The 26,310-nt window shown below is 34.3% G+C and overlaps 1 protein-coding gene across 2 annotated transcripts in view; it reads right to left on the bottom strand.

The window, feature by feature from the left end:
- Positions 1 to 26,310, bottom strand: part of LOC129756274 (mucin-2) — a 148,014-nt gene that overhangs the window by 91,760 nt on the left and 29,944 nt on the right. Inside the window, exon 2 of one of the 2 annotated variants that reach the window (XM_055753095.1) lies at positions 5,490 to 5,518. The gene's annotated coding sequence lies outside the window, so the exon portion shown is untranslated. The remainder of the gene's footprint in view (positions 1 to 5,489; positions 5,519 to 26,310) is intronic. The other variant, XM_055753096.1, reaches the window with a different exon arrangement.

The raw sequence follows: 26,310 nt of genomic DNA, 5'->3' as shown, positions 1-26,310 counted from the left end.
CAATTAACACCAACCATCAACAGGCAAGCCACCCCAAAAACAAAAAAATAAAATCACAAGAAGGAAGCTCAGCTGAGTTTAGCAACACCCGGCCCCAAAGTTCCTTTCTCCGGCAGGTCGCCAAAGTTTGCAAACCTTCATCAACCCCCAATTTTCCTCCTCTACTTTTGGCACTTTTGGCACAGCAAAACTTACACGTCTCATTTAAGCTTCCGTTCGTTTGGGAAGAGAAAATGCGACAAAGCAGCAAAAGACCTGACGATAGTCAGTAGCTTGTATTGAGACAGTTTGGACTTTACGACCTCTAAGTAAGTATTTCAGAGATCCGAACAATCGCATCTACTAAGAGAAAAGACCCATGTGAAGAAAACGAAGAAGCAGGTGAAGATGGGGGTGGATGATGGGCCAGGAATCGCTCAACCACAACATCACCGGGCTCAAACTGCCTCGGGGGCAGCCAACCGGACACAAACTGTCAAGTGCAATGTGTCACTGGGACGAAAACCGAAGATTGGACCGTTTTGTCTTATCTCGCTCGGCACCGGCAGCATTGATTTTCTGTACTAGATTTAGTGTGGGGAAAATCAGCTGCGGAAAATTAATGAATGTGAACGGTTTGTAAACGTTTAGCACCAGATCTACCGTACTAGCAAATAAGACCTTTTTTAAAAATTCTATACTGCAGTCCATATATGGTCAGTGGTCACGATTTTTTTTTAACAATTTTACTTCAAACTATTTCATTTTTCTATTGTATCCAAAATATAATAAGCAATTATAAATCACGGTTGAAAAACTATCTGGTTTCAAACACTATTTAAACGAATAAAATTATTGAATATTTAGTAGTTTTGGAATAAGTCTCTTGATAATTAAATTTGATAAATTTAAAACTATGAATAAGTCAGCTAAAAAGAAGCTCACAACTAGTCTCTTTAGGTCTATGATCGTCTATTCGGTCTACTATTTCATGCAGCCCAGTACCCTTTTTGAACGAACAACCTTCAGCCTGATAACCACGCAAAATAGCGTCCTTCGACTTAAAAGCTTCATCATTAAGTTAATGGAATGAATGAACAAAATGTATGTACATATTTTTCGCAAAACAGAGAAATTATTGTAGACATGCTAAGGAATAGGTATAGGCATTTAGGGGCCGTTCACTAATTACGTAAGCACGATTTTGGAAATTTTCAACCCTCCCTCCCCCCCTGGTAAGACAAAGTAAGATTTTTCGAAACCCCCCCTCCCCCCCTAGTAAGATCTTACGTTTTTAATTCTTTAAGAATTTGACACGTTTTTTCAAAAACCAGCTTGAAAATATTAAAAATGTGTCATCCATGCTTCAAAGCAGAGCACTTTTTAAATAAAACTTAATAAGGGGCCATCCATAAATGATGTCACGCGTTAGGGGGGGAGGAGGGGGTTTCGATTTTTGTGACAATTTGTGACATGGGGGGAGAGGGGGTCAGCTTGAGCGTGACATCACTTATCATTACAAAAAAAAACACAGCAAAACAATAACAAATAATTTATCCTAAATTCAATAAAACTTACTTGCACCATTCATTTAATGAATAATAATACTCAAGTAATAACTTTTGGTAAATTTATTATCATTAAAAAGTTCACAAGAACACTTTCACTGCAACACTCAGGAAAGTCCATCCCACTTAAATTGTGGCAAAACTTGAACAGGATTTCTTGGCTATTCTAACCTGTGGAGAAGATTTGGATTGCGAATGGATTGAAGAAGAGGAACTAGATTTGGATGGTTGGATAGACTAGATTTGATCATTTATATGGAAAGTCATCAACATAATCCTTGGACTCATAATTGAAATGTGTTTTAAGTAATGATTGAAGGCTTGTTAAAAGTTGTTAACCTTTTTTTCAATTGTTTGAATAAAACTGATAAATTTAAAAAAAGTAACATTTTTAATTAAAGTTCTAAAAGTTGAAAATTTAACCCCAGAGGGGGGGGGGGGTTAGAAAAACGTGACGTAATACAAAAGGGGGGTTACAGAATTTGTGACAATATGTGACAGAGGGGGGAGGGGGGGTAAATTTTTTCCAAATTCAGCGTGACATCATTAATGGACAGCCCCTAACTGCATTTGAATAGCGTAATTTATACAAAACAACAGATGAAATGTCTTAAACGATTATACAAAACATTAAATTTTAATGACATAGCATGTTCGGGGTTACAATAATCTTCAATAAATTTCCACAATCGAATAAACAATATAAAATCTAAATTCCAATTAAAAAAACAAGTGAGAGATCAGGTTAGCACAACGTTCCATAATAATGTTTTGTTTTTTGGCTAAAAAATCATAAAAATCTAAAAAAATATTCTATCCTACTAGAATTGGTGCGAAAATGTTTAACGACAATTACTGTTGTTAATTAACCTAAAAGCTGAGATTCACTTCAGCGATAAGCGATAAAGGTTTAAGATTATTTTTGGTAAATATTTTGTAACATTTAGAGTTGATAGTGGCTTGGTTGGTATCACTGAAAAAACTGTCTAGAAATTTAATATCTAAAAGCCCCCATATCGATTTTTAAAGACTTCTACTTGATGAAGTCATTTTCGAAATAAAATGTTATCAAATCGTTGTGTCAGACCGCACCATTTCCCTCTTTGTTTCTATAAATTTCTCAATTAAAAAGATTGTTATGATGAAAAGCGAATAGTGACGATCTTTTAAAATAATGTGATTCAGTGTTTCTGGTGACATGTTGTTTGAATTGGTTTTCAATTAATTTTGTAGAACCAGCAACTTTTTTTTATTAATTAAAACAGATCAATAACATTACATCAAAAATTACCAATAAATAGGCAGTGAGAAATAAAAATAAAACCTGTGTAATATGGTTTTGTATGGCTGTGACGAATTATCAATGTAACATTTCTTACGTAAGATTTTTGGAAACCCCCCCAACCCCCCTAGTAAGAGATCGTAAGCAAATGTGAAAGCCCCCCACACCCCCTATGTGCTTACGTAATTAGTGAACGGCCCCTTAAGAAAGGTATTTTAAGAAAAAGCCATAAAGTATTGCTTCTAAATAAGACATTTGAATGCAAGTACGAATTCCCACAGGTTGCGCTTGGAAGAATCTGATAAATTTGGATTTTGCGCTTTTAGAAAGAGGAATAATTCATTGCCATTAAAGTGATAGAATCTAATATGTTACATGATTCGACTGGTCCAGCGAGGAAGAGATGACACTGAAAACCTCAACAAATACTTGGCCCAAAGCTGTGAAACATCAAAGACGACGCATTTTTAAGAATAACCTCTGTTTCAACTGGAGTGAAACATGACGAGACAGATGCTCCACGCCTACGTCTGAGTTACCAGAAAACTAAGATGTTGGTGATTAAGTTGAAGTTTGATTATATTATTTGAATGGCATTGCGGCGAGATAAACTTCCAAGGTAGAAAAGTTTAAGATATTGTGAAGAATATAGCTGGATAGATGAAGCGAGTGCGCTTTGTTGAAGAAGTGAAAAGGTGGTGTAAAATGTAAGCGAAGGGCAAATTTGTGTAGAAAGCTCAAAACTGATCGGATAGACTTTTGCTAGGCTCACAGACTGACTCTGTAGAGGAGGCGAAGCAATCGCAGATCCTCTTCACAGTCAGCCTAGAGTGGCTTAGGTGTATTCTATACACGAGCTTAGGTGTCTATAAGCCACTCTAGGCTGACTGTGAAGAGGATCTGCGATTGCTTCGCCTCCTCTACAGAGTCAGTCAGTGAGCCTAGCAAAAGTCTATCCGATCAGATTTGAGTTTTCTACACAAATTTGCCTTCCTTTTACATTCTTCACCACCTTTTCACTTCTTCTACGAAGCGCACTCGCTTCATCTATCCAGCTATATTCTTCACAATATCTTAAACATTTCTACCTTAGAAGTTTATCCCACCGCAATGCCATTAAAATAATATAATCAATAATTATATCGGCGATAAAAATCTAAAAAAATCTAAGTTGAAGTTTGCAGCAGATAGCGAAAGTCGTTAGAAAATTTTGTCGACTAGGAACATCGTAGTAGAATCCGGCCTTTTTTGTTGGTAACCACAGGAGGTTGATCCCGGTTAACGGATTGTATTTCAAGCCACGGTGAGCCACCACGTCCTCCAGTTTGAAACTCTGGGTCCATGGGTATAGTGGGAAGACTCGTGATGTACTCCGTATATACCTCCTACTCCCTAAACTCCACCTGGTACCGCAGACCTAGTTCCCCCCTCGACGACAATACTCATAGACGAGACCAGCAATACCTTTCATCATTACGAATCGAAGTCTTAACTCTCCTCTAACGACTGGAGAACCGACATCTCCTCGCAATGACTGAAGCTTCCTACATAAACCTCTCCCCTCACGACTCAAGGCCCGATCTCTCCTCCAGCAAATCGAGATCTGTCTGCATACCTCTCTTTTTGTTGATTAAAGGCCTGATTTTACCTCTTGTGAGTCGAGATCCGACTTCTTATGGTAAAGACTTGGACTTGACCACAGAAACCCTTCCTCCTGAAGCCTCGTGGCCTGACCACTCATCTAACGACTCTAAGCCCGACCTCTCATCCCCAAGATTGCCACCTTTTGGCCCGTCGTGGGCCTATCGAGAGCAGCTTATCCTAGATTCGCGTCTGTCACAGCTCACGCGCGGGACTTAACGCAGCTTCTCGGATGATTCCCGACGAAGACGTCATTCTACGCCGATTCGATAGTCTCACCCGGCGTTGAGAGCCACTCTACCCGTGGGTATTTCCCGATTGTGGAATAACCCTTTGCCAGCGATTTCCACTGCGAAGAAGCTTAAGTCTTATCCCGGCAGCTCCCAGGACGCGGTGTATCCACGACATCCACTACGCAGAAGATGTTGCCTTATCTTTGTAACTCAAACCGTTGGGTTGGACGGCCCTCTGTCGATGGAGTCAGTCTACTCCGACCGTTACCCCCCGTCTTCTTGTATCCCTTTGGCTGGCAACCCTAGGATTGAGAGATCGAGAGCAGCTTGTCCTGGACTCGCGCCTATCACTGCACACATTCGGGACTGTGAACACTACGACTCTGGTGTTTCCCGACAGTGACGACATCCTACACCGACTCGAGAGTCTCGCCCGGCGGAACCTCTCTACCCGTGGATATCCCCCGACAATGGTTAAACGCCTTCCTACGAGGTCCGCAGTTTCCCCCATAGGAAGCGGCACTAATTGGATACTCCTCGACCATGGGGTATCCTACACCCGTTCGAAGAACCCAGTCTTGATTGAACTGCAAGTCAACATCTACCACATAACGAAACTGGTAAGTACGCTGCATGCGGTCTAGGATTACTCCATCGCTGGAAAGTATCAGTTGATTTTTACAATCAAGCCCCTCTCTAACTGTAAAATGAGATGTAATATTCTTATGTGACACACCTAAGTATTGAAGTGCTACCAAATGAACCCCAAACGAAGTTTAAACTTACCTACCAAACGTCCTCTTGAAATTGATATCCTATAATAAAACAAATAACAAATTCGTTATTAAGAATTTTCTACACACATTTAAAAAAGGCAAATTAAAGCAAACATTTATTGATGTTCTGGATTTAGAACCAGTTACTGGTTAGAAATGTTCGAATGCATTTATCCTTTTCTAATAATAACAGAATATAAACAATACCACGCTAAAAAAAAGTTAGCCCATTTTTGAAGCCTTATAACCTCTTTATCTTAAATCTAATCGAATTGTAGTTTTTGGATGAAATATTTGTCATAGTTTAGGCTTTATAAAAAAACTTTCTCAAAAGAAATTGGCCTAAGAAAACCAAAGTTAATGAAAAATTGGTTTTTCATGTTTCTCCCGAACAAAATGTCTCAAAATCTCATACAAACTTCAGGCTCGTTGATCGACCCCTTCCTGTGAACCGATCTGGCCCTAATTTGGCATGAGATCTTGTACTAGGCAAAGGATCAATTTAAACCTGCAGCTCATAACTTTTTCAAAAGTCGGGTCTTTGGGGGACTCTAGTGGGCATGTTATGAAATCAGTTCATCCATATGGAAAACTTTTAAAAAAAATCTGTTTTGAGATCTTCAACTTTCTCTTAACATGTTGTTTAAAGTTTGATTCGAATTTTTAATGAAAAAAATAATAAATTTATAAAAATCATTTATTTATTCTATTAATCTATTCGAGGGGAACAATTGGTGATAATGCCTTGGGCCCCCCGCTCAGGGTAAAATTAAAATTTAAACTTAACTTTAATCATTCTACTTCATGTTTAAGGAAACAACGAAAACAAATGAAAATCAGAATTGAAATACAACAGTTAACCGGCTTCTTGAAATAGTATCTCGAATAGTGTCATTCGTTAAGAGGGCCCCTTAGATTAAGCATTGCAGAAATTTTCTAGATTTTTTTAAGCTGAACAAATTAGTACAAATTTTTAAAATACCTGCAATACCATGCAATATCTCGAATTTTTCAACATAAAATCTGGACAAATCTTAGCAGAATTCAGTGAAAATTCGAAAAAAAAACATCTAGAGTGACTAAAACCACCTACAATTTTTTTTTTTTTTTCGAAACACGTCAGCAGCGTTCAAATCTCTTTTCAAACTCACACAAAAAAAACAATTCGGATAAAACAGCACAGCATTGTACATCCCCTTTACTTAAAAAAAAAACCCGAGCATATCCGAATAAATCCAGGGAATCTGGATTGCATCCCCTGAAATGAAAAAAACATCCCTTTCTCTCATTTATTGAATAAAGAAAATATTTCAGGAGTTTCCAACGAATCAAGAATTATGTTCTGATAAGGAAGTACTTTCTCCTCATAAAAAAAATATAACGACTTCAACGGGGAATAGATTTATTTATTCTTAGATTTGTCAAAATTAGTAAAATACAGAAATGATCAATTTTTGAAAGAAAATTTGCAGAAATTAAAAAGTGGAGAAAGTTAATTATAACATTTAAAATCCTTTAAAATTGTAACTTTTCTCAGGATTTGTTGAATCAATAAAACCAGACGATCTGGAATACTCACTTTAAAAGCATAAGTATGGGTAAATAATTCTGTTTGCAAAATCAATGTTAGTTTTTCGATCATGATTGAAACGTTGATTTAAACACTCTACACCCTTTCGAATTTCGAAAAAAAGGTAACTGTAGTTGACTAATTGGATAAATCGGCAAAACTGAGTTCTGCTATTGCATTTTGATTCCAACTTGAATCTAAGAAATGGCCCAAATTTCATACTTTTGATTCTAATGTTCTTTTTTTAAATTATATTCTACTAAAGAAAATATCCTGCATTCAGCATATCATTTTTAAAAAAAACATTCTCAAATTCTCTAACATGCATTTTTCTGCATATTAAATGTCATATTATTTCAGATTTATGATTCTGTGTTTTGAACATTTAATTTCCATTCTGAACTATTGTTTTCAAAGGTAACTTTTGCCACATCTAGAAAAACTTTTGACAAAGGCTTCTTTAATTTTAAACAACATTTTTTATAAAATAAATAAATAACTTTTTTTTCCGCATTACATTTTAAAAGTTTCACCACGCTACATAAACACGATTTTTTTTAAAGCTATGAATGTGAAATAAACATTGAGATTTGAATTATAAATTTAGAAATTCCTGCTTTACTCTGATTGTAACTTAGATTCTCAATTTTTTTTTTTGAAATTTATCTGAAATTTGATAATATGATTCAAATCTGAGATTTTGAATAAAATCAATAAAATTAAATAAAATCCGATTTCAGGTTCTGAATTTCACTATAGAACTGTCTGTTTCTCCATAGAGTTTGAATTTAATTCTGTTTCCTTTTTTTTAATTTTAGATTCTTTGTCTGAAGTCTTAATGTTACTTCTCAATAGTCATGAGGGAAATATTTATTCTGATTTTGATGAAGTTCATACCAAGTAATAAATGATTACCGAGCAATCATGAAATCGTATCTAAATGATAACTTAAGTCGTTTACTACGAATCGCAATTCTGAAACATCTCATAGTGAAAACATCGTATTAAATGTCATCTGAAGTCAATTTAAATCGGATATGATAGAAAATCCTCCATATTTGTAAATTTTAATTTAGAAAATCATCGTTATGTTCTCTCTGCCATCAGCAGTGCATCCAGATGGCCAAAATTCAGATGAGAATTGACTAATTTTGACCTATGAGAGAACTGGGAAATATTGTCGCTGGCAACAATTTGAAGGCTATGAGAGCAAAATCTTGGACTCTCTTGCATTTATCCAATAGGTACGAATGAGGTGTCAGATATCACCCAATTGTTGTAGTTTTCATCGCCTAAGAAAGGAATTAAATTTATGTTTGTATATTGCCTCCACTTTGTTAGGTAAATGTTGTTGTTTTTTTTTTAACTTTTATGCGATCCTCAGAATGGGGGTAGGCTCAATAGCGGCCTATCCAAACATATGGGCAAAATGTGCCTAAAAAGCATGAGAATATAGCTTCAAAAATGTTTGCTGAGAAGTTGAAATTCAAAAAGTTTTAAGTAAACCACACTTTTTCCACGTTCAAGTCGTAGATGGCAGCACCACCTTGCAATTAAACCCAGTTAAATCTCAGTATTAATTTTCCGGGTTTATCTTGGCCCAACTTTATCATTTCGAGATAGTTTTCAAACACAGTTCTGTTCGAGTTCACGTTGTAAGAAGCTTTTCTGGATTTTCAAAAACTCACCAGCACAAGAATAAACCACTGCCAAAGTCTCTGGTCATCTCAAGTTCCGATTCAATTGCAAATCATAAAGCATGGATCATCTCAAACATGGACGCATTGTTTATTATACCATAACGCTCCTAGTTGTCGAGGATACTTGATCCCTTTTTCTTGTTTTCATCTTTTTGGATAAATTTTGATGAACTAGAAGGTTTTTCGTAGGACTAAAGAAATTGTGTTATTTTGAAAGTTAAAGGACACTTGATTCTTTGGCAAAAATCATGCAAAATGTAAAGAAAAAATGTAAGCGCTTTGATGAGTCCTTTTTTCAGGATATTTTTGGATGAATTTTAGTCATTGGAAAGATTTTAATAATTTCGTGCTTAGATATGATACACATCCATTCAGAAGCAAAATATATCTTTTTGGACTAGAGGGATCAAGTGAACCCTTAATGTACATTTCGGAAAACTTTTTTTTTTTAATCGAGAATTTATTATTGCTTTGAAAATGCGGCTTGAAGAAGTTCATATTATACCCCATTGATTGACATGTTGAAATAAATATTTTATTGTTATTTTTTCGTGTGGGAAACATATAAAAGTGATTTAAAAAGATCTCCAAGTAATATTTAGCTAGATTTTTCAATTAAAGTGCAAAAACTCAAAAAATAAAATTTTGAAAATCTTTTCAGATAACAGGTTTATTGTTTTGTTCTGTTTGGCAATTTTTTCTACAACATTTGACCTATATAAGACATTCCATTTTCGAGATATAGCTGAGAAATCAAGTATCCACACACTCAGAAAAATACTATTATGCATGCCATAAGATTCTCTTATGAAGTGGCGCCATACGAAAAATTAATGAAATTCATAAGATTGTCTTATGACGCGAATGAATTCTGAAGATGAACGCCTACTTCAATGAGAGGTTGTTGCTTTTCATAAGAGATTCTTATGGCAACAGTAAATCACTTTCTAATAAGAAAAATTCTAGATGTTTCATGCTGAAAACATTCACTTTATTGTTTGGCAAATTTTTTTTTAAATTAAATCATGCATGGTCACCACCAGCAGCGCATCAACAGACGGCTCCATCAAAGTTTTTTTTGCCGCATCTTAATCTTCGACCTTTCGTTTTTTGCCTTGCTGAAAAGTAAACAAATAATGTTTTTTAGTATACTAATATGTTAAACGTTCACACCCAAAACATCAAATCGAACTTACCATTCCGGAGATAACAATAACATTTAACATTGAAGGAAAACTATAATAACTATGAACCGGCGGTTGCTTCGTACTGTTAGACGATGAAAAAAAAACTGATGCTACGAATGTATGTGTTCATTATTTTTTCACAATGCCGTTTCTTCTATTTTTCATAAGAACATCGTATGAAAATTGAAAGAATTTCATAAGACTCTTATGAAACATCATTTTACACTCTAAAAAGCGGTTCATAAGATGCATCTTATGAAAATTATAATAAGAATTTGCCTGAGTGCAGGGATCAAGTATCCTCATTCTCCCCTTTCCTTTTGCTCTGGTTTTGCATATTATTTAGCTCGCATAGCTTGAAGTTTGGATAAGCAGGATTCTACAGTATGTTGTATCTCTTAAAGTAAGATTGAGGAATTGAAATGGTCTTGAGAGGCAAGGAGGTAAAAATGCAAAAATACATCAGCTGTGAATTCAATAATGCCAAATCGTTCTGGTGTAAATTTTATATTATAAAATTTCGTATCACAATTTAAAGCTAAAGCAGAGGTCAACTAATTTTTAAATTTTATGTCAATTGTAATCCAAAATAAATGTACACATTAAATTTATGACTCGATTTCCAGCAAAAAAAATTGCTGGAAAAGTCTAGCAATATATTTTTGCCTTTCTTACAGAAAGGTATAGTTATCGGTCGATTTGGGAGATCCTTAATTATGGGTCTTAGATATACCTTTATAGGTACCTATCGAATCAGCTCGACGAGTTCAGACGATGTCAGTGTATTTGTGTGTGCTGGTGTGATTTTTTGTAAACATTGTCCACACGTTTTTGCGAAACTGGGAAGTACAATAAAAATGATTTTCGTCTTAAAAAATTTGATTTTTTTCCCTCTTCAATGTATAAAAGAAAGAAAAAAAAACAAAATAGTTTGAAAAAAAATTTTTCATAGTAATTATCATCAAATCATCACTTCAAAAAACGTGTCAATATGGCTGGCTAGCCACAACCAGCAATCACTAAAATCAAGATTATCGTATGTATGACGTCAAATTATACGTGACGTCATAGATACGTGCTTGCTATCTAAAAGTATGGACCTGTCGATGTGTGGAAGGGAGAACATACAGAATTCACTCCCACTAAGGTTTTGATGTCATCCTGACAGAAACCGTATGGGAGGAAGAAGACAATTAAAATTTTCCCGGCCAATGGTTATATTTTTTTCATTTTTATGGATCAGTTTGAAACCGATCCATTTCAAAAATTTCGGAACCGAAGCCCCGAATTATGATACTTAAAAATGGTTTTCACCAAGGGGTACGACCCCAAAATTGATGAAGTCGTTGATGAGTACGTCATGCCCACACTGCATGGTACGGAAGCGATAGTAACTTCGCCCAACATTATATTCAGGCACAGATTGCTCTGAGAAGGGGAAAACAACACGGGTACGCGGACGATGTATGTCCTATCATCTTCTCACATGCCGTTCGTGCTTACGAAGCTTTTTCTTAAGCAGCAACGACAGGAGAGTATTTCGCCCGTGGAAGCAAATTAAATCTAATAAGACAAATGCTACTGAATCCTCTCGAGCTTTAAGCTCTCGGGCTTGTTTTTTTGTTCCCTTTTCTCTTCCTCTCTTCAGATCTAACGTTGCGTTGTTGTTGTTGGGGTTGGTGTCTTGCAAAAACGATGACGGCTTGGAGGTCAATCTGAACTTTCACTTGCTGAAGCCAATGGAAGATGACAACCAAACAGTAGCGCCACCAAGCCCTCTATAGTAGAGTTTGAAGCATTTGGGATTTTTTTTGGAACATGCATATAAAGCTAAAAAGCTAATTATCATTATTGACAAAGTTGAAGAAACAGAAAAAAAACCTTTTCGACAGGTTGACCAAATACAAAAATGACAAAATCGACAAAATTGAAAAAAATGACTAAATAGACCAATTTGACAAAATTGACGAAATTGACAAACTTGACATAATTCATTGATTTGACAAAATTCACTTAGTTGAAAAAATCATAAAATTGATGAAATTTATAAAATTGACAAAATCGAGAAATTGGCAGATAAAATTCACTGAATTGACAAGATTGATAAGACTGACAAAATTGACAAAATTGACAAAATTGACAAAATTGACAAAATTGACAAAATTGACAAAATTAACAAAACTGACAAAATTGACAAAATTGACAAAATTGACAAAATTGAAAAAAGTTAACAAAATTAACAAAATTGACAAAAGAGATGACAAAATCGACAAAATTCACTAAATTGACAAAATTGACAAGATTGATAAAACTGACAAAATTGAAAAAAATGACTAAATTAACGATGACAAAGTCGAAAAAATTCACTAAATTGACAAAATTGACAAGATTGATAAAACTGACAAAAATCGACAAAATTGACAAAATTGACCAAATTGACCAAATCGACCAAATTGACAAACTTGGCTTAATTCATTGATTTGACAAAATTCACTTAGCTGAAAAAATCATAACAATTGATAATATTTATAAAATTGACAAAATCGAGAAAATTGGCAGAGTTGACAAAATTGACGATGAAAAAATCGACAAAATTCACTGAATTGACAAAATTGACAAGATTGATAAAACTGACATAAATCGACAAAATTGACAAAATTGACCAAAACGACCAAATTGTCAAAATTCACAAAATTGACACAGACAAAATCGACAAAATTCACTTTGTTTAAAAAATTGACAAAATTGACTGGCGAAATTTACAAAGTGACCCAATTGACCAAATTGACAAAATTGACAAGATTGACAAATTGACAAAATTGACCAACTTGACAAAATCGAAGAAAATTGACAAAATTGAGAAAATTGGCCAAATTGACAATGACAAAATCGACAAAATGCACTTAATTGACAAAGCTGACAAAATTGACAAGATTGACAAATTTGAAAAAATTGACAGAATTTTCAAATTTGAAAAAGTTGACAAAATCATGAAAATTGTTAAAATCGACAAAATTGACAAAATCTAGAAAATTGGTTAAATTGACAAAATTTACTAACTAACAATGCTGACAAAATCATGAAAATTGATAAAATTGACATTATTGACAAAATGGAAAAAATGACCAAATTAACAAAATTAACGAAATAGACCAAATCAACAAAACAGAATAAAAATCTCAAAATAACAAAATTCAAAATACTACGCTTTCAAAATTTTCAATATTATTTATTTTCAAAATTTATTCTACCGATTTTCTACATTTTGGTATCGTATTTTACTCTAGCAATTGAAATTTTATCCAATAATTTTATCTATGTATTTGTTTCCTCTACTTGAGAGGTTGAATTATTTGAAATACATGGTCAGGTATCTTTTTTCAAATTGTATTCTTTATTTTTATACCTCTTTCATTTTGAAGATATCATATGCTGTAACTCCAAAAGGAGTAAATTGAGTTAGATTATAATGTCATAGAAACGGAATCATACATGATATTCCAGAATCTAGTCATTCAAAAATCTCCAATTAGTTTCAAATAAGGTTATTTATATGAAATTTATGATTATATAAAAATACTTTTATCCTAATAAAAACTTTGAATCTTTATTTCCTAAATTCATTTTGGATTTATTGCGTATGAAATTCATTAATCATAATTCATAATTCATTTTGTTTTATATGTACCCAAATATAATTTACAGGCTGTAAGAAAGGCTACAATCCACTGTCAAGTGTATTAAATCGGGTTTTTTTTTGCTGGAAACCAGCTAACATTCTCCTTCTTGTTGATTTTTCTAGCAATTGATCTTAATTGCTGAAAAACCAGCAATCGATTGGTAAAACTCGCATCAGGTTATGTTTTTGCTCATTGTTTTGTCTCCATATTCCAGCGATGAAGCATTTAAACCAAAGGTAATTTTTTTCCGAAGAGATATTTGACAATAAGCGCGCAGCCAACCCACTGGCAAGTTTTATTTAATTTTATTATTTATAAAAATAAAAATAATTGTGCTGAAGAAAAAATAACAAACACATTTTTTGTTATAAACATGACTACCATGGGGGTTTAAATTTAAAATCTAATTTAGAATCAAAAAATTGCGTTGTTTTATGAACAAAAAAAAGCTGATTTATAGCTATTGAGAGAGCTGGTTGATATTGCTGGATTTCCAGTAATTTAGTTTGCTGGATTTTACAGCAATCGAAATTGCTAAAAAGCCAGCGGGACAAAATCCAGCAAAATTTTGCTGGTTTTCAGCCAAATCAAATTTGCTGTGTATGTTTTTATCGATTGAGTCAACAATTTAATTGCGGTGGAAAATAAAAGTTTTGAATTTTTTTTCACAGCGCGAAAAAATGTCAATGTATCAATTCAAATCCAAATTTACGCTCATATTAAAACTCAATTAGCTCACAGATTTTAGAAACGATCTTAACTATCTAAAAGCACAAACAACTTGGATACCTTTCCAAATCGAATTTTACACAACCGAACCAACATACATAATTCGATTCCATTAGCAAATTTTTCTGCAACTGGCACCAGAATTGATAGCATTCCGATTGGGTTGATCCCATTCTTCCATTGCGCTTGCCTCTTCATCGACACCAGAAATGTGTGACCGAGAGAAAAATTGAAACATAAAGGAAGCTCATTTGCCGATGTGTGGGAATCACTTAAGATGTCAGCATAGATCGTCGTATACCCATTGCATTGCATTGATTCGAAGTCGTTGTCTTCGCTAGTTTGTTTGCCGGCATGTCTTCGATTTTGTAGATTTTTTTTTTCGTTTTTCAGTTCGTTTCAATGCGGTTGAAAAGGAAATTACGAAATGGCATGTGTGTGTGTGTGACTATGTGTCTGTCAGTTTAGTGACCGGTCACGAACAGAGGTTTGGATCCGGAGACTTTTTGGTTTGGCGATCGTCATCTAACTGATCCAAACATTGGCGTCTTGGGTAATGATGACAGATTTGTCAGTTCGCTAAACTGACGCTAATTGAGACGTTCGACGTGAAGAAAAGGAAAATCGATTCTTTGCTTCTAATTATACATTTTTTCATTTTTGTAGTGAATTGTGATGAAAATCTATACATTTTCTTCAAAAGTCCACATTTCTATATGAAGCACTGATTTCACAACAAAGTATAAAAAAAAAAAACTTGAGCCCTCAAGTACCCTTAACCTATGTTGCAAAAAACTGGCTACTTACATCGGGTTTATCACAGTTAATTTGATTTAATTCGAAGATCGCCGGCTTATAGCATATCTTTTGAATGTAGGTTCAATAGCCAAAATAATTTTCTTTACTTTATCAAGAACCTGCAAAAATTGAAAATCGCGAAGACCAAATGTTACGCCTCATAAAAAAAGGATAACATCTCGAGTCAACTTGGGGAACCCACCAGATGCTCACACCCATTAAACTACATTTTATTAGCGAAACGGCTGCAGATTTTTGCATAACCGCTAACCATCTTTAATGTCTCCTCTCACCGGAGCCGCACATTATGGTTAAACGATCATTATCTAAGAGGTGGCAACGTTGTGCCTAGAAACCTCCCGAAACTCTCAAAACATCAACAAAAACAGTCAATTGGTTCGCAGCAGCAATGACCCCTGTTGCCATTCTAATGCTAGATTAGGTGCCATTTGGACGTCGCGTCGTGTCGTCAATGAATAACTCCCATCATCAAAACCGCACCATGCCACGCCATTCAACTTTTCACCCCTAAAATAGGATTTTTCTATGGTCGTTTCTTTCCCAGCTTTTTGCCTGCCCAGCGAGCATAAAACCATCGAAAACTTCACGCGCGCCACTAAATCACTTACCTTTACTTCAGTATCTCATCTCATCCTCCTAACTCTAACAAGTACGAAATGAAGGTACGAGGCGAGGATTATTGGTGATGATTGGCCGCCCATCATCAAAAATAATAGCGACGCCAGCCAGTTGTTTTTACTCTACATACCTTCTGATAATGTTACTACGGCAGTTGGTCGTAAGGGTGGACTGCCGTTAAGATGAAGAGATGGATTCAAGAGGTCTTCCTGAATTGGTTTTCTTATACTTCCTACCATACTTTCAAAGTATAGTTAATTTACTATAGTTTGGAAGTACGGTAGGAAGTGATTCTTATTGCATTCAAACACGCCTTGTAATCCTTCTGACCTTATTACTTCGGCACTCTTAGTGACTGTGCTTATGAAAAATAAATGTGATCGATTTTGCAGGAATGCAATCGTATCGAATATTTCATAGCAGACCAGTGGCGGTCCTAGAGTTGGCTCTTGAGGGGGGTGATTTTCCAAATTTTCAAAAATCAGTCAATATGAAGGAACGTAATATTTGGTGAAAAATTATCATTTTGAAAAAGAGAAAAAATGGGATGGGTTGCGGGGAGGAGGGAGGTTTCGGATTTCCTCTTTCAAATGAGTACAATTTTCACTGAACGAATCCAGATTTTTTTCGAAAAATATGAAATAAGAGAAGAATAATGATATCTTTTAACAAACTTTTTCAATATTTATAGAACAACCAGAAAATCTTTAATATTTACTGGAAAAAAATGTTAATAAAAAGAAAATAATCATAATTTGTTAATCTGGTAGATTGAAATTGTTACTTTCAAAGATCTTTAAAGAATGTCTTGTTATAAATGTCATTTTATAAATGAAAATTATACACACGGTGATGAGCTTCTGATTATTTTTTAGTGCTAGACCAAACAAAAAGTATAGTTTTGAGATAAGTTTAAGTTAACTATTGCTATGAACTACAAACTGATTAACGGTTATTAATTTTTTCATTGGAGTATTTTTTAAATTCTTCAAATTCTCAATATAAAAAATCAACACTCTGAATATTAATTTTGTTGAAAATAAGATTATTAAAATCAGATACAGAAGTATGAAGCTTCTTGAATTTATTTTCAATTAATTTGCTCTCCGTAATACTAAGGTAATAATACAAAATTTCAATTTTAATTGTACTGAAACAAATGAAATAGCAACACATAAATTATAAAGAAAGTGTAAAAACGGTTTTTTTTTCTTCATGTAGGCACCTATTCATTATTCCAAACTCTTAAAATAATATTGATTTATAATATAAAAAACATGAAATGAAGGAGATGAAAGGTTGATTTAGTGAAGAGTATTTATCAATTGCAATAGAAATTGCAAAACTTTCATATGTAGAGTTTCAAACCTTAAACAGAATTTAAACTTAAAACTTCAAAATAATTAAGTGGATGAGCTGAAAGCTAAGATAAGATTTCGGCGATATAATTGGTGTAGATCTTGAAATCCAGCAGTATAAGTCAAAAGTCAGAAAAAGCTCTTTCGAATGTTAGCTCGATGGATTGCCTTGTTGCCGAAAAGATAATCGACTGATAAAGGGAAAGTTTTAATCCACAAGGGCAAAAATAAAACATTGCCAAACTGATTTTGGAAAAAAATGCGTCCTAAATTCGATTTTTGTCAGATTTGTTGTCAAAAAACTAATTAGTTTAGAGTTCCATCGATCAATGATAACTGATGAAGCAACTGACCTATATGAACAACAAATAATTATTTTGAATCTATTTATTATTTATTATTCATTCATCAATGCAGATTTGAGGAAAGAATGCCACAATATGGTTAATTCCCAAAAAACGATACAGATTTTGTTCCTAAAAAACAACGATTTGAAAGAAATAAATTTTTTTTTTTAATTCTATAATTTTTTCGTCCAGAAAAAAATACTCACAGTCTTCAGAAAAATTGGTCATGAAGTTAGAACTTTTTTCTAAATCTTTTTGATACTGTACACTTTTGCTGGAAAGTGCACGAATTTTTTCAATGAATTTTAATCTTGTATTTTTAAAAGTTATACCGAAAAACGAAGAAGATAGAAAAAATACACATTTGCATTCAGTACCCTTAAATAAGTCAGTCAGTTTTCAAATTCTTTGCACCTTCGAAAATGTGATTTTTTTTTCCTTGTGTTATAAATGTGAATGCAGATTTTGAGTTTTGAAGATGAATTTGAATCTCTTTCTCAAAACATATTCTTTCATATTAAAACAGCTTTTATAACTAGTTTTTTTTCTCCTTTTTGGCTCTAAAACTCATAGGAAACGCAAAAATTACAAACACTTCCCACAATTTCTTCTTTGGATTTGTTGCTCTGGAACCTGTTGTGTTTTATAAACGCATTAAATTGAATTGGGAAATCTTCAAAAAGTTTTTAAATTTTAAACTTTAAAATTTTCATATTCAATTTCTGCTTGGTAGTATATACTTAAATTTTTTTACGGTCATCCATTATATGAATGCTTGATGTGATAGATTTCAAACCAAATTAAATTAAACTGGATTTTTTTTGGAATTTCATAATATAGGTTAGTTTAAAGTTTCATAATTCATATTTGAATGATGTAAAATCGAGGGGAAAATGAATTCGTGCTAGAGAATCTTTACTGTGATTCAAAAACTCAATTGTTATTTTGCAATCTAATAATGAATTCCTTGTAAACGCAAGTGAGAATGGTACTGCATTGGATTTTGGAATGAGTTAGACATCACTTTGTATAGATTTAAAATTGTTAATAAACCAACTGTAAACAAAAGAAATTTATAATTGAATATCAGATTCGTCTTAGCTTTTAATCTTGAAGTAGAGTTTTATTATAATATTATGTCCCGATTCCTTCGGTTTTGAAGTTTTTTTGAACTACAAAGAAAAATCATAGCGAGGAACTTTCTGTTGCTAAATCTTCCTTAAAAATGGATTTCATGAGACTTTAACATGTTGTATATTACGATTGAATTTATTTTGTGAAATATTGGTGTCAACAGAAAGATTAGAAGGTACCAAAGATTGTCAATTGAATTCACACGTTTCTTAAGTGTCTACTGGAAAACTGATCACTCCAATTTAAATTTCTTACAAATAAGGCAATTTAATTTCTGAAAATAATGGAAATTGCCAATCTTATGTATGATTCCATACATATGTATGTATATAGTTTGAGTATTTTTATTGTTTTCTTCTGTTTGACAGAATAAAAAAGAAACCGCACGGTAAAGGCGATCAATGTATGACTTCAGAAAAAAAATATTCAAGTATTTCAGTGTTATAACAATATTCACTCCCTATTTGATTTTATTAAATTTGTCATTCCATTAAAATTCAAGACATAATGAAGAATTAAGAAGCTCAGATTTTGGAACAAATACAAAATTTATCACAATTAGCTCATATAAATTTAGGCATGTGAGAGATATTAGTGACAATTAAAAAAAATGTCCCTACATTTCATTACCTTACTAAAATATTAAATAGATAAAAGGTAAGCAAATTCAAAGTCAACACTCTAAGTAATTCAACAGAAGTTGATTGGTATAATTCGGTCCAGAGAATAACATCTGCTTGAGTTTGGTAGACTGACATTTCTTCAAATTTGAGCCTTTAAGTTATAAGCAAACTATTTCGTTGATTAAACACCCCCACGGAGTGGAAAATTTTTGAAAATTCAAAAGCACATCTACTAGGCGAAGTTCAAAGTTTTTAAAGAAATTCGAGCATTTACGGGTATTTTGTAACGGTTTTTTGCCGCTTGGGGGGGGGGGGGGGGGTGATCGGGGTGAGGACCGCGCCTGTAGCAGACACAGAGCTCTAGTTGTGAGAAACTATGTTTGAATGTGTGTCCTGTCTCTAAACTGTGTTTGATGAGAGCTGTGTTGTCTTTCTCTTTCTGTCTATTGGTTGCTGTGGTTTTGTTGACATTTCTATCTTATTTTGTCCTCTTAGTCTTCTATCTTATTTTGTCTAGCGGATAGGCTGGCTCGAATCTGGTTTCGGTATGCCAGGCGTACTGGGTTCGATTCCCACTATCGGCAAGAAAACGTGTGGGTTCGAATCCCATAAGTGGCCAACAGGTAAGATGTGTTTCTTCATATAACTGACTATATAATAAGAATGTTCAATCAGTTGCCAGCTGGCTAGGTATATACACAAGTGCGGAATACCTGTCGTAGATTCATAACACTGAAAATATGATGAATTTTATACGGTTGCGAAACTGATTGTCTCGTTCTCCAAATACGACTCACACATACACAAAACACATTCATTACATGACAGTTCACACGAAACCATGGTGTCAGTTATGTGGTGGTTTGCATTGAAGATTATCCGAACTCATGATCTAAAGAATGTAATTCAGCGCATAAATTGGCGAAACTGCGGCGAATCCGTGCACCCATGATGGATTATCTACATACATACATACAGTACAAGATCGTAGCAACATAAAAGTACTACAACTACAAATGTATGATTGATTTTATGCATTAATCTATAATTATAAGAGATTCAACTATACATTTCTGGTTGACCTCTAATATTCAACTATAAATATTGAACTGAAGTGGCATAATTGATTCAACTGTGAATTTGATAGAATCAACTACAAATTTATGACTGATTCTAGGTATTGAACTATAAATATAGTTAATTCAACTATATTTTTATGACTGATTGTGATACTTAAATAAATACACACACATCCAAACACTACATGTGTTTACATGTAGTTGGTGTGTCATCAGTAGGCTGCTGGTGTTTACCAATGGCAAAAACAGAAGGTAATTAGTAAAGGTATAATTAAACTGCTAACATTTACTTGTTGTAATAAACTTGTGAAAAAATTTTACTCCCTCTAGGTTAATTCCTGCTAGATGTGGCAGCACCTCAATTCTGAAGGAAGGAATCGATGCCGCTGGAGGAATCCTTGGACATCCTGGTTGGTGGCGTTTAATCGGAAAGCAGATTTAGCTGGACAATTCCAAAACCGTGCTGATTGCTAACAAATCATATTATTCATTGTCACCATAATCTTTTGTGTGCTTTCAGCGAATAACAAATAAACAAAATATGTTTAAAACCAAAATAAAAATAAAAATGATTGCAGGAAAAATACGCAAAAACAACTGTAAATATATAGTTGAACGCATGAAATCAGTCATAGAAGTATAATTGATTCATTCACAATTATAGTTAATTCAACCATAACACTATAGTTGAATCTACAATAAATATAGTTGAATGACCAACATAAATCAGTATATTATAGTTGAATTTATTAAATTTATGATTAAATCAATCATACAATTGTAGAAGCGCTTATAATGTTCATAATTGAGTGAATAAAACCAATCATACAAATATAGTTGAATATTTAGTAAATATAGTTGGTCGGAAATCAATCATCAATATGGTTGAAAAAAGGCGAAATATTGATGATGAAACTATACTTTTTTCACCGTGATTCCTCGGAAAATGCGATTCAGAAGTATGGAAAGGAAAGCAGCGTCGTGAACAAAAAAAAATCTGAGCAAAAACCGGGTCTGGTGGAAAAAACTTTGGACCGGAAAGTCATGCGTGCTTACAGTAAGGGGAGTGCCTCAGTTCGGAATTAGGCCAAAACATGGGATCTCCACTCAGCATTCGTCATCGCGCCAAGGTAAGATTGGGTCTAAAGACATAAATATGCATACATAAGATGTGGAAGATGCCAAGATGGAAAATCGGTGTGCGATATCATTGACGGTGAAACCTACTGAAAGTTTGATTACAAAACGCTTCCGGGTGACAAGTATAACACTGTTCGGGATGGCCAAAGTGTTGACCTAACGGAGACATCAATTTTGACCGAAAAAATCGGTAAAAAGGCAATGGTTTGGTAGACCATATGTAAGTGTGGCATGCGTTCGTGACCACTGACACAATGAATACAGCTGTTTACGTCGAAGAGTGCCTGAACCGTCGCCTACTGCCCATGATCCGCAAGTATGATCACCCAGTACTGTTTTGGCCTGATTTTCCATCAGTTCTTTACTCGAAGGGCATGATGGCTTGGTACCAATCCAACAATGTCCATATCGTACCGAAGAACATGAATCACGAAGAACATGAATTGGGCCCCAACAAATCCTATTTGAGAAAACATGTAAAGCCTGCTGATTCTATCCAAAACTTTGCCAATGAATGGAATAAAGTGGTCAAAATCAACCCAAATAAGTCTGTGCTGAGGCTAATAAGCAATCTTCCATCTAAAATCTGACCACTGACCTACGCATGGCTATTTTTATTTTTACTAGTTAAAAACATAACATTTGACTAAGATATTCCCAGTTTTTCAAATTATTATCTTGGAAACTGAACGCACCACAGACATCAGATTTTGAAAAATTGAAAAATTTATATGATTAACTAAAAAGTTTCAATCACATATATTTCTATGGAAAACAAATTTTCTTTAATTTGAAGTCCACCATATGAAAGCTTATATTAAAAGCTTTCATTTGAACTGTTCAAAATTTTTACACACTAAATTGATCTATGAGAAAAATGAGTAAATATACATTTTTTTAAGTCAAAAACTTTAAGCCTTGCCAAAAAAAGCCCCGCATTGCCCCATACTCTTTTCACTATCAAGATCTTGTTTAAGGTCCAAAAGATACAATGAAAGAGATTCCAGGCACCTCAAAGCACCTTTTTTTGGAGTTATAGTCAAAGAAAGCTGAAAATATCATACAAATGGGTAATTTTTACATATTAATGAGTATAAAATTAACAAAGTTGATGTCGGTTTGTTAAAAAAAACTCTCATCATCAATCATTCCACACATTTTTCTCATGAGTTTCATGAAATGTCTTGATCATCATTTAATGATCAATTAGCCCAAAACATGGCTTTTAAAAGAAATAAAAAGTAGAGTCAAAAATAACACCAAGCATCTTACTTTATAAGTTGTTTATAAACAATTTTTATATGAATTTTGTTTAAGTGAGTTAAAATAGTAATTTTCAAACTAAATTTTCAGAAATTACAAAAGAGTCCAAAACACCTAATCATACTTTTTACCACCTCATTGTATGGAACTGCCCCATAGTGCTGCGATTGACTGGAATCTAAAATTGTATTGAATCTCTGTATAAGAAGAGTATACAGAACATAAAAGTGAAATTAAATTAGAATTTGCTCCTATTTGCTGTTCATATTAAATCAACCGTGCTTAGACATAATGGGACACCCTATTCTGACTTACTTAACACTGAACGTACCGGAGGCTGTCAAATGACGGATTTTGAACTTAAAATGACGATGACGTGCAATTTTTCTTTAAAAAATTTAACTACAAGACTATTTTTAGTTTTATTTCATTTTTATAATTTTCTAAGTTTTGTGGTTTTCGAATAACGCATGTGGTATACCTATTCATACCACGAGCGGTCAAATGATGGAAAACACTTTTTTGGCTAAAACTTTCTTGTTTCTCATCTTATTTCTTGAAAATATCATTCTAAAAAGTTTATAATGTGACTCAAATATAATACTCAGACAAAATTCAGCTACAATTGTTTATTTTTAAGTTATTCAAAGTCGTGGATTAAAAAAAACAGGCTTTTGTAGAAAGGCTGTAAAACAGTTGTTAAGTGTACGAATACATTTTTACTCAATGCAATTTTTACTCTAAGCAAGCTGAAGTTAGAAGCATTATATTGCCCATATGTAAATCACTGATCACACTGACATGACACTTAAAACCAAAGTTCGATCATTTTGTGGCTAATTTTTTTTTGTCAAATTTTGCAGGTTCGCAATACCGACGGTAGGTGGCGAACCTGCAAAATGTAACAAAAAAATGCCCTGTAGGAAAAATGTACCTGTTTAGCCCGATTTTGTCGAAGAAATTGTCTATATTTTTTTGAAAGTTAGGTGACGCTTTCTAACTGGAATAGCATTTCTTCAAATTGATCGATGCGCACTCTGGAATTTAAAAAAAGTGGTATAAAATCCGTACTTTTCAAGCAATCAACTGCCAAAGCTGTTCCAGAAATAGAAGAAAAAAATTAAAAAGTGAATAGAAAAGTCGACGTATTTTGTCACATTTTGGCATCTTTACATTTTTGAAACATGAAACACAGAATAAAGGACGACTATTCAAAGGTAGATGTTTGTCGAGCTTTTTATCAATCTCCATTTTCTGGAACAGTTCATACACCTAAATTTAGATTAGCACTGGATTTTGAGTATGTTAACGTTGGGTGGGTGTAGGCAATAAAACTATATGCACAAGAAAGGCAACTTCATACCGGTTTCAGTGATGCAACTGCATTGGCGGACGCATTTTTGGATGGGTTTTTGGATGCCTGACAAAAATATGATATGATATTAGAACCAACATTTATACGGATTTTTATCGACCATTTCGAAATTAAATGCTCGGTTTATAAATAAAATAGCCCGGATTTGTCTGGCCCGGATACGTGGTGAAAGAGTTTTGGCAACTTAAGATGAATTCAACGAATTTTTAAAGAAGTTCAACCTACATTAAATTTTAGATGTTTTCAAAGCCATAGCCATAGGTGTTTTTGAAACTTTTTTTAGTGATGTCAAAAACACTTGCAATGATTTTTTTAAATTTTTAAAAAAATGTACAATATAACTTTTTTTGATCATTGATTCGGAAAATGAGAACATCAACGTATAATATCACTCTTTGATTGAATGGAGGATAATAAACTTAGAGGGTGATACGGTCAAAATTTGGTCAATATCAACTTGACGTATTTCTTTCAATTTTGCATTTAAAAAACCTGAACACCCCTCATTTTGAAGGTGTGTGTGTGTGTGTGTGTGTGTGTGTAGAATGTTGCTCCTATTTTGATTTTGGAATTCACTCTTCAGTTGTTAAAATGCCGTCCAAGGAAAAAGAGCAGCGTATCAAAATTTTGCTCGCGCATCGCGAAAATCCGAGCTACTCGCACGCAAAGCTGGCAAAATCGCTAAAAGTTGCCAAATCAACCGTTACAAATGTAATTAAAGTGTTTTGGGAAAAGTTTGTCGACAGCCAGGAAGTCTGGATCGGTGGGGAAATCGAAAACCGGAAGCCGTTGAGACGACAAAGAGAGTTGCCGATAGTTTCAAGCGAAACCCTAACCTTTCTCTCCGAGATGCCGCAAATAAGCTGGGTTTATCGTCTACAACCGCGCATCGAGCCAGAAAACGAGCCGGACTATCGACTTACAAGAAGGTAGTGGCTCCAAATCGCGATGATAAACAAAATACGACGGCCAAAGCGCGATCCCGGAGGCTGTACACAACGATGCTGACGAAGTTCGACTGCGTGGTAATGGACGACGAAACCTACGTCAAAGCCGACTACAAGCAGCTTCCGGGACAGGAGTTTTATACGGAAAAAGGAAGGGGAAAGTTAGCACATATTTTCAAGCACAGAAACTGTCAAAGTTGGCGAAGAAATATCTGGTTTGGCAAGCCATCTGTACCTGTGGCTTGAAAAGCAGCATTTTCATAGCTTCCGGGACTGTCAACCAAGAAATTTACGTGAAAGAGTGTTTGAACAATCGTCTGCTGCCTTTCCTGAAGAAATACGGTTGTTCCGTACTGTTTTGGCCGGATTTAGCATCTTGCCATTACGGTAAAAAGGCCATGGAGTGGTACGCCGCCAACAACGTGCAGGTGGTTCCCAAGGACAAGAACCCTCCCAACACACCAGAGCTCCACCCAATTGAGAAATACTAGGCTTTTTTCAAGCGGAACCTAAAGAAGACCGAAAAATCTGCTAAGGACGAGCAGCAGTTCAAGGAAAACTGGCTTTCTGCGGCGAAGAAGGTGGCTGTACAAAATCTGATGGCAGGGGTTAAGCGTAAGGCCCGGCAATTCGGATTTGGAAAAGCGGAAGCCTAACTGAATATTTTTCGTGAATTTTATACTAATGAAACTTGAAATAAAATTTAATTTGATTTTTTAAATAAACGATTTCACCGATTTACACGCGTTTTCTCTTGACCAAATTTTGACCGTATCACCTTTAATAATAATGTCAATATCGCAAAAATAGTGGTTAGATAATATGGACGACCCCTTTTTCCGACCTCTGGCCCAAAATTAGATAATTGGAAACAGTTGTTCGTTCCTAAAAACTCTTGTCTGCCAATTCCCATCTCAATCCGGTGTATAATAACGTCAATATTGCTAAAACAGTGAACAGATAAAAAGGACGACCCTTTTTGCCAACCCTGCCTCAAATTAGGATGATTGGAATCAATTGCTTTCCTTATAACTCCCGTGTTCCAATTTTCATCTCAATCCAATGTAAAATCACGTCAATATCACAGTGAACAGAGACGTATACTCGCTTATTTTTACTGAATACTATTGAAGAAAGTTTTAATCTAAATAGAGTAAAGTAAAACCACCACAATAGTTTCCCTGTAAGTATTGATAACCCTGAAAAGCTCATCATTTAATTGTGCTGTCTAGAGTTCTACAAGGGACCAAGTGAACACCCGT

This window comes from Uranotaenia lowii, chromosome 3, assembly GCF_029784155.1.
Source record: "Uranotaenia lowii strain MFRU-FL chromosome 3, ASM2978415v1, whole genome shotgun sequence".
In the NCBI taxonomy this organism is placed as follows: Eukaryota; Metazoa; Arthropoda; class Insecta; order Diptera; family Culicidae; genus Uranotaenia; species Uranotaenia lowii.
The sequence above is the reverse complement of the archived record's forward strand: the minus strand, read 5'-3'. Positions and strand labels throughout refer to the sequence as shown.